The sequence below is a fragment of the Leopardus geoffroyi genome, chromosome E1 (genome assembly GCF_018350155.1).
Source record: "Leopardus geoffroyi isolate Oge1 chromosome E1, O.geoffroyi_Oge1_pat1.0, whole genome shotgun sequence".
NCBI lineage: Eukaryota > Metazoa > Chordata > Mammalia > Carnivora > Felidae > Leopardus > Leopardus geoffroyi.
This window is the reverse complement of record NC_059330.1, coordinates 12,978,373-12,988,806: the sequence shown is the minus strand read 5'-3', so window position 1 is coordinate 12,988,806 and position 10,434 is coordinate 12,978,373. Positions and strand designations below refer to the sequence as shown.

Sequence of the window (10,434 nt, the reverse complement as noted above, 5' to 3'; positions counted from 1 at the left end):
TGAAGGAGCAGGCCATGGGGTGGGCACCAATTCTGGCGCTTGTGCTTGGGGAGGGGGAGGGGTGGGTTTAGAATCACTAGCATCTGCCTGCCTTCCTCCTCTTCCTCATTCTTCTGACTATTGGGAAAGGGTGTGTGGGAGGGGGCAGGTGTGTTCAATTTTTATCTCTCCTTCTCTCTCTGGGCCATCAATTGTGTCCCTTCCTGTGAGGCAACTTTCTTATTGGAGTAACATAAAACTCTGTAGAGAATTTCACACACACACACACACACACACACACACACACACACACACACACCATTCACGTGAATGTGAAAAGCATTTGAGTTTGTTCTGATCTTCCTGAGTGTTAGAATGCCCAATGTTTACAAGAGCTTACCTTGAAACACATTAACGGAGCTCGTTTACAAATTGGTGTTAGCAATAGCATCCAGAGGTAGAGAAAACATCTCACATGGATAACACCTGTGGCCATAGATCCACAAACAAGATGTAAACCAACATCAGCCTTTGTTTCACTCCTATTTGTGGAGAGGACGTGAAAGACCCAACGGTCAAATCTCCCCCTTTTATAAAAACAAATCCAATCGCACGAGAGCATTACCGCGGATGGATCCCATCGCGCAGGTGTTTTCCATTTCCAATAAGAACACAGCCAATTTGGCGCAAAGAAGCCAAAAGCTGCAGCAACCCACAAACCAAATGTGGCCCGGGATATCTCCGTAAGCGTCCGTTCCTCCCCAAAAGGTGGCGCTTCGCTGATGGAACCAAAGGGCTTCCTAGTTTCTGGCCGCGTCGTCTCACGGCCAGCTTTCTCTAAGGGAGCACACAAGAAAACTCCTTCAGACACCTCCAAAGAACCCCATCTGGGCCATCAGGGACTCAGGTGACCCCTCCATGTTCCCACGTAAGTAAGCACTTGCAAGTATAGGCTCCATATGTCCTATACGTGTAGCCTGCCGAAGTTTCCTTTTGGGGACGGGTGGTTGCTTTCTCAACACTTAGAGCAAGGTTATTAAATGGTGGCCGTCACAGTGGTGTTTTTTCCTCTTCCGTAAAAAGTTACAAGGCATCCATTTCGTGGGAGCGAAGCAGTAGCTGGGCTGCTTCTGGATCCCTCGCTGCTTCGGGTTCCCTGTCAGGCTTCCTAGCAACGGCCTAGCGGAGAAATAAGAGCAGGTGTCTGAATGTACTCGGGTGACCAAAGATGAGAATGACGAGCCTATTGAAATACCATCGGAAGACGATGGGACAGTGCTGCTGTCCCCAGTGACAGCCCAGTTTGTTGAGAGCACGTGGACTGCACTACCGGAATCTAGCGTCTCAGTGTATGAGAGGTGTCTGGCTGGTCAAAGACATTTTGCACATCCCTGATGCTGGCTGGGGGAATCTGGTACCTGTCGTCAACTATCCCAACGATAGCCAAAGAAAAAGGGACGAGACAGATGCCTGCTTCTTCAGCAGAGAAAGTGAAGAGAGCCATCCAGAAAACGTCTGATTTAATAGTGTTAGGTCTCCCACGGAAAACAACCAAACAGGATCTGAAAGAATATTTTGGTGGCTTTGGAGAGGTTTTATGGTTCAGGTCAGGAGAGATATTCACACTAGTCCTTCAAAGGGGTTTGGCTGTGTTTGTTTTACGGAATAGGAAACCCAGGTGAAAGTCATGTCATCTGTAGAGACATACGATCAAGGAACGATGGTGTGACTGCAAACTTCCTGAATCTCATCAAAGCCCAGATGAGCTTTTGAGAAGCAGGAAGGCCTTTGTCGGGTGCCTTACAGAGGGACGTGACTGCCTATAAGCTGCAGCAGTTCTTTTGCCAGTACTGAGAAGTAGCAGACAGCTTAATTCCCAAATTGTTCCAGGACTTTGCCTTTGTTACATTTGCAGAGCATCAAGTTACCCTGTCTCTCTTTTTTTTTTTTTTAATTTTTATATATTTTTAAATTTACCTCCAAATTAGTTAGCATGTAGTGCAACAATGATTTCAGGAGTAGATTCCTTAATGCCCCTTAATGTTTCAGCCCACTGCGCCTCCCACACCCCCTCCAGTAACCCTCTGTTTGTTCTCCATATTTAAGAGTCTCTTATATTTTGTCCTCCTCCCTGTTTCTATATTGTTTTTGCTTCCATCCCCTTGTGTTAATCTGTTTTGTATCTTCAAGTCCTCATATGAGTGAAGTCATATGATATTTGTCTTTCTCTGACTAATTTCACCTAGCATAATACCCTCTAGTTCCATCCACATATTTGCAAATGGCAAGATTTCATTCTCTCTGATGGCCAAGTAATACTCCATTGTAGATATATACCACATCTTTTTTTTTTTTCTTTTCTAGTACTGAGTAGGCAGTGGAAGCTCAACTTGAACTCCTTATTTTAGTTTGAAAAATATAACATAGGTTATTCAGATAGCATATAGAACCCAGGAAGGTGGGGGAGTCGTGGAGGGAGTGACTGTAAACCATGCATTTGACTCTTCCCTTCCCCACCCCTCCTAGAGCTGAGCTCCAGAAAGGCAGAGACCATTCTCCACCTCCCACCCCCATCCCTTCTGTGTCTTAAAGCCTCATATTCTGAGGCTCCCCTTTCTGGTCCTACTTTTTAAAACCTTCCTGTAGGTGGAACTTATGAGAAACTAAGCTCAGTAGGATGTTAATGACTGAAAAAGGTTAATATACTGGTTTCCTAGGGGTATTTGAAATGTGGTAAATGCAGGAAGCCACAGCTTAAAAGAATAAATCTGTGAATTTTTAGGCCTCATTAGCCAGATGGAGATATAATTTTATGAGCGTGGGAGAGGCATTCTTGTTGATGCTGAAGTTACATCATGAAAACAGCTGCTAATACTCCCTGTTGTTGTTGGAACCTGCACTTTATGGACTAGTCAAGATAAGACTGAGCTGTGGAATTCTACAACCTTTGAAAAATCTTTCATGTGAGGACAACATGGGACAAGCCTCCTACCGAAATAGCTCGGAAATCTGTGTCATGCCATTATGGTGAACACCCAAGAGCCTCCCCCTAAACCACAGCAGCCTCCTGAGGACAGAGGGAGGAGAAAGAGAAATAGGGGTTATGGCCTTTGAAAAGAAAGGATATACATAGAGTGTGGAGTTATTTCTAGAGAATGTATTGTAAGCCTTGGGAAAGTGAATGGGGTAACTGCTGAAACGTCAGTGATGTTCTGGTCTCAAGGCTATGGAATGCCATAGCACTGTGAGATCCAGAGCCCCATGATCTCCCAGGAGCCAGTGAGGGAAGGGACCCACTGTCATTGCCTAGCAGTCCTTGAAACTGCACATCTTCCCTGCATGCTTTCATGTAAACACCAGATGTGTGTTTGGTCTATGTCTGGAGGCTCCTTGTGTTTTCCTCCCATGCTGTAACATTGTTTCATATTTATACCTGGTGAACATGAAACAAAGACTATGTGCAGTTTGCTCCTGCGCTATTTTGCTGGCAGAGGCAGCCCTGTACGTCTGCTCAGTCTAAGTGGGAACTTTTTCTTCAGTGTGCAGCTACAAAAGAGGCTATCCAGGCTGGAAGCCCAAGGATGGCAGCATTTTGATGGGTCTAGCATGTTCTGAGCCTGTTCTTGAGTTGGTCAGTTCCTCCAATTTACCTCACTGGTGTATCAGATTTGAGGGAGTCGATGGGGTCTGAAAAATCAGGTTATCTCAACTCAAAAGAGACTGTTGTACAACCAGATACAATTGTTTATTTCGCAGAGACTATGCTTGGCAAGAGGACATGAATACTAATGGCAATTGGTCACTGCATTCTCTCCCTGGAAGGAATTTCTTTGCAGGGGGCAGCATGATGTAACTTGTCATTCAGGAATTTGATTTTGGTGTCACAGAGCCAGAGAATCCCCACTTTGCCAACCAGTGTCTATAAGACTTGGGGTATATCAATTACCTTCATGAGCTGCAGGCTTTCGCCTATAAAATGGATCTAGAAAGAGTGGGTGAGAGAAGAAAATGAATATGTGGGTGCAAAGTAATCACCACATGATTGGCAACTAGCTAGGTATTTTTAAAAATCTATAATGAATCTGTAAGCAGACCCAAAGGAATTAGGTAGAGAACCTACATGGTGAGTTTCCTTGTTTTTATAATCGACAGAATCAAGCCTTCCAAGGGAAGTTTCTCCTGTCTGCTGGTCAAGTCCCCATCTTCTTTACAGTGTGCCTGCTCTTGACTTCCTTCTTTCTAGACCTTTTGTGCAGACCACGACACATCCTTAAATTTGTTAGATTGTCCACTTGGTTGCAGGCCAGTTTAAGCCTGCAATAGAACCACGTTGATTGGCCTTGACTGGCTCCAGATTACTGACAGACCAACACATTCACAAACCATCTGAAGCAGAATTATTTAAGTAGTTAGGTCTGGCCATGGTGTGCTCCTTCTTACTATTCTTACACACCATGTGTAGCTTCATCTTATGCTCTAGTGCTTTACGTTACTGACGGTGGGGCCTGGTATATATTTCTGACAAATTCCATTTGGTTCAGAAGATGGGGGTTTCGTTACCGATAACAGAAATGGTTCCAGCTAGTTTGGGTGGAAAGGGACTTCATACAGGGAATTAGTTGGCTATAACATTGTTTGAAATGCTGGAGAAACAGCGGTTAGGCTGAGCCTCTGGGGAGGACTGCAGAATAAGAGTCCCGCCAAAATTGCTTTAGCCCTGTCACAGTTATAATCCCAGGAGGTCAGGGGGCTGCTATTCAAAATTCTGGCCCCAGTTTCATTCCATCTCGGCCATAACCCAGCAAGTCACTGCTGAATTTGTTGGCTCCAGCTGCATGTGTCTGCTGAAGTCTACACCACTAAGGGATGGTTCTAGGACTACTTTTATCTCCATTTAACACATTTCTAAAGCAACTCTTTGGTTGTGCCAATTACATGCAAATACAAAGTCACACTGATAGCCAGATGAACAAGGGTGGCTGGGGGATGTTTTTACTTTCCAGTCTTGCAGAAAAGTACAAGGAGGTTGGAATAGATGTTGAGTGGGCCAGTCAGCTGGACACATGCTAGGCAAGTACCTGTGGAAAGTAATAGTTCTGGTTCTATGGAGAAAATAAAGACGAGTAAGCTGGATTCTCTCTTTGAGAGTCATAATTTAATAGGGAGAGGAGACCAGTTCTGTGTCTTGATTATTATGGAATTGTTACCTTGAGAATAGGGGAGGATTTCCTTTCCAGGTACCCACAAAGCAGATTTCTCCTAACACAACTTCCACACACAGGATGGTAATTGCTGGTTATCTCATCTGTGTACTCAGTGGGCTGTGAGCTGTAAAAGATAGGGGCCGTATGTGCCTTGCTTACTGTCAAATAGCCAATGTTTGATCCTATGCCATTAAATATATGTTAAATGATTGGGTAAATGAAAGAATATTTAAGTAGGAGTCAAAATGACAGCTCTAAGGATGTGTTAGCTTATTACAGCAAAAAGTGTTTTCTTCCTGCCAGATCTCAGCCTTGTCTGTAGGTTATATCTGAAGACTTGAAACAATAAATTGAACACTGATGTTAGGAGAATATAATTCCTCATTATGGTTCACCAGTCCTAAATTCTTCCTAAAGGACAACTGTATATTTGTGGCTGGAGAAGCTACATTGAATTTCCTTTTGCTATTAGCATGAGAAGTGAACACGGTGCGCCCTAAGTGATGCCACTTGCTGGTTGGTATAAAAAATGAGTATCACATTCAAGGTTTCCTGCTCTTTAGTTACTTCTTGGGAATGGGCATTCCAAGGTGTTTCTGTATCTGGGATGATGCTCTGTTTATAAATAGTATTGGAAATACCACTTAATGCGGCTGCTACTACTATTAACATTTGCAGTACATAATGAGTGTGAATCTTAGGGCTTGATGCTTTATACTCACGATCTCCTGTAACTTAAAATCATACCAGCTCATGAGGTGAGTTGCTATTTCACCCCATTTTACAGCTAACTGAGATTTGGAATTGAAATAACTTGTCCGATATTACCTGGTTAGTGATCTGGAAGGTTAGCTCTCAAAGTTAGGTCTGTGTGATCCTAGAGTCCACGTTCTTAACTCCTAAGTGAATTTCACTACTAATTATTCTGTAAGAAATTTCTTCTTATCACAAATATTAAGAATTTATAGGGATGTACAGCTCCCATGATGCTTTTCTGCATGGTAATGGTTATTAATCCTCACAATATCTGATAAAAGTATTCTCCTCTCCACTTTACAGATCCTAACACAGAAACTTAGAATAGGTAGAGTTAAACTTTGAATTGAGGTATTTGGACTCTAAATGCTGCTGTTGGGGCTTTTCATGATGTTTCCTCTGGCAATGTGCAGTAAAGACCTGCAGGCTGCCATCTTTTCCATATGGCTCCGTGGGACCCTGGGGTGCCAGAGCTGATGAGGTGATTCTTGGTTACTGTGGTGCAGCCGTCATGGCATGGGGAGACTCAGAGAGGGACGTGTGCATTGAATTCCAATTTTTAAAAATTCCTGCTTCTCTAAAACGATTTGTTGTTTTTTTCATCCAGAGAGGACTCCTTCTGTTGTCTTTCCAGTGTAAAATAAAAAAAGCCATTACTTTAAAGGAAATTTCATTGAAATTCCTCCTATTACAATGGGAACCCTCCCCTACCTTTTTAAATCATTCATTTCTCATTGAAAATCGAGAATAACCAGTCACTTCCATTAGATCTAATGCTCTTGAAGATAACTACCAAACAGACCTTGTTCTCTGGGAATGATTTGTGGGGCAAAACCCACTATTGTCCCAGTACTTTTGAGGATGTTTGGTATATGATCCATCTTCAAAGATTTAGGGTAGGTGGTACTGGTTAGACTAATTGAGTTTTAAGGAGTTGAGGCTAACTCAAAATTTTCTCAGTCAGGGAACTTGTTATATGAGTATATAGGCATGGGACTTCAGAAAGAGCCAAACAAACTGAAAAGAGTAGGAGCCTGAGGGTGGTTCTGGGATCCAGTGGCTTAAGTACCCCAGGAATTGGGATTGATGGCTTTTCATTCTAGGACTCCAACTTAATGTTATGCCCCCATGTGTCTTGGCTTTCTCATTATCTTACATTTTACTTTACCATTTACCTTACTCTTTGTATTTAACTTGTATTCCCATGAGCGGCAACATGAATTTCTTAAAGATAGACTTTATCCCAGGTTTGGGACAGATACTCCTCAGCCAAGAAGATGTCTTCTCCAGTATCCTGGACCTGATGGGTGGTGGGATTACATGGGCAAAATATGGTGGTCTCTTCAGCAGAGGTCATGAATGAAATTATTTCCATCAGACAGAGCTGAGGATTAAATGAGCTTTTAAATGAAATACATGTAGAGGCACCTGGGTGGCTCAGTTGGTTGGGCATCTGATTCAGTTCAGGTCATGATCTCGCATTGGTAAGTTCGAGTCCCACATCAGGCTCTGTGCTGACAGCTCAAGATCCTGGTGCCTAGGGGCGCCTGGGTGGCTCAGTCAGTTAAGTGACCAACTTTGGCTCAGTTCATGATCTCATGGTTCATGAGTTCAAGCCCCACGTCAGGCTCTGTGTTGACAGCTCAGAGCCTGGAGCCTGCTTTGGATTCTCTTTCTCCCTCTCTCTCTGCCCCTTACCTGCTCCCACTCTGTCTCTCTCTCTCTCTCAAAAATAAATAAACATAAAAAAAAAAAAGATCCCGGTGCCTATTTCAGATTCTGTGTCTCCCTCATGCTCTGCCCCTCCCCTGCTTGCTCGTTTTCTCTCTCAAAAATAAATAAACATTAAAAAAACATTTTAATGAAATACCTGTAAAATGCTTATTACAGTGTATGGTCCATATACTAACTGTAAATGTTAACTGTCCTTTTCACATAGGTGTTTCTGGGCATATATGGTGAGTACGGGGGGTGGGTGTTTGATAGGCAAATGCTTGGATGTGTATGTGTTTGTACAAGAACATTGTGTGGCCAGTGATTATTAGAAATAGATAAAATGTTCATTTGCTTGGGTTCATTCTCTCAGGTTATTAGAATTACGTTGTATGCCAGAGAAAGTCTATGAAGGAAGGGTATGGAGAGAGGTAAAATAAGGGCTAAGAGAGAAACTCCCTGAAATGAATTATTTGTATGACCTTTACTGGAGCCTCATAAATCCTTATTCCTGCAGATGGGCTCATGGTTTGTCTGCATTCTTTCTCCAAATAACCCAAGTTACAATATGGCATTTATGAAGATGACAGTGTTTCTCTAAGTAACATTGACTTGTGCAATGTCTGTTACCAACACTATGAAATGGAACCTAAAATGTTTATTTTTTTTATGTTGTAATCTGACATCCTGAATGATTTTCCTTTGATATTCAAATGACATTTTCTTTTAGTGTTGTGGGAAATCGTGAAATAGAAGGCTAAAATAACGTGGATTGACAAGCAGAAATCAAAACTGATGAAGTGTCTTGCTGAATTTATCAAAGTGTTTAGGGGTTGTTCTTTTTACCCCTATTAATTTTTAATCACCTAAATAGTGGTGGACACCACTAAGAGATTGATGTGTTTGATTTTTATACTATCAGGTGTCATGGACTGAATGCTTGTATCCTCCCAAAGTTCTTTTATTGAAACCCTAACCCCCAATGTGATGGTATTTGGAGGTGGTCCCTTTGGAAGGGTGATCAGGTTTAGATGATATGATGAGGATGGGGCCCTGTGATGGGATCAGTGTCCTTAGAAGAAGAGGAAGAGATCAGTTCCTTCTCTTTCAGCCAAGTGAGGACACAGGGAGAAGTCCCGCAAGCCAGGAGGTCCACCTTCCCCAGTGAACCGAATCGGCCAGCACCTTGGTCTTGGATTTCCAAGCCACCAAAACTGTGAGAAATTCCTGTTTGTTTGTTTTCAATTAATTAGTTAATTAATTAATTTGAGGGAGAGACAGCGAGCAGGGAAGGGACAGAGAGAGAGGGAGACAGAGAATCCCAAGCAGGGTCCACACTGTCAGCACAGAGTCTGATGTGGGGCTAGAACTCATGAACCACGAGATCATGACCTGAGCCGAAATCAAGATTCAGGTGCTCAACCGACTGAGACACCTTGGTGCCCCAAGAAATTCCTGTGTTTTAAGCCATCTAGCCTATGTTGTTTTGTTGTTAGCAGCCTGAGTAGAATAAGACACAAAGGAAACGCCTATCAATTGTAAAAACAGTCTGGAAATTTATGATAACTAGTCTCTAGCAAGTTTTCTTAGTATATTAACCCATGTTGCTAGAATTTCCTATATCTAAAAGGGTAAATGTTACCTCATGATACAAGTGAAAGATTTTTCACTAGCCTTTATGGAGTCTATGTTATTACACAGTGTCTGTCTCTTATGTATTAAGCTGTAAGAAGTTAAGCTCTGAGCTCAACAGCATGTTTGCCCTTGTCACTAACATCTTTATCAGAATATTATGAGAAACTAGCTTTTAGTTTGTGTACACTTTGGAATTTTAAGTTTACCACCTAGTCGGTGAGTTACTTCAATATGTTTACTTAAAAATTTCACTTAGTGATGCTTGGATGGCTCAGTCCATTGGGCAACTGACTCTTGATTTTGGCTCAGGTCATGATCTCACAGTTCATAGGTTCAAGCCCCGTGTCAGGCTCCTCACTGAGAGTGCAGAGCCTGCGTGGGATTCTCTCTCTCTCTCTCTTTTTTCTGCCCCTCTCCTGCTCATGCTCTCTCTCTTTCAAAATAAATGAATAAACTTAATTTTTTTCATTTAAAAATATCAAGTTTTCTTTGTATAATGACAATGATTTTTTACAAGCATTTCTGTTACCCTTAGGCCATTTAGAAGAGGATTTCTGGCAAGCTTTAGAATATGAATATGTCAGTTATATTCCCATCAAGGCTTGTAATACCTGGGCATTGGATGCATTTACTAAAATGGAAATTGGTCTTCTAGACAGGACAGCTACCTCTCACTTAGCTGATAGGATAGCCTCAGTGCAATCTGCAAATCTTATTGAATTGGATTGATTCCATATCTTCCTCACAAACCTTTAATTAATCCTTGTTATGTAGCAGAAATGTAATTCTCCTACTTCTTACCACTTAAAAAACTAGTGATTTAAAAAGTGAAAATTTCTTACAGCAAAGAGGAACTAAAGAAGTGGACTTCACATGTACTAAATATAAGCTGTGTTCTTTTTTTTTTTTTTTTTCAACGTTTATTTATTTTTGGGACAGAGAGAGACAGAGCATGAACGGGGGAGGGGCAGAGAGAGGGAGACACAGAATCGGAAACGGGCTCCAGGCTCTGAGCCATCAGGCCAGAGCCTGACGCGGGGCTCGAACTCACGGACCGTGAGATCGTGACCTGGCTGAAGTCGGACGCTCAACCGACTGCGCCACCCAGGCGCCCCAATATAAGCTGTGTTCTAACACAGAGCTGAAT

General features: G+C 42.4%; 1 pseudogene; it reads left to right on the top strand.

Annotated features, from left to right (window-relative positions):
- Window positions 1-609: 609 nt before the first annotated feature.
- LOC123604226 overlaps window positions 610-10,434 on the top strand; it is a 73,419-nt pseudogene continuing 63,594 nt past the window's right edge.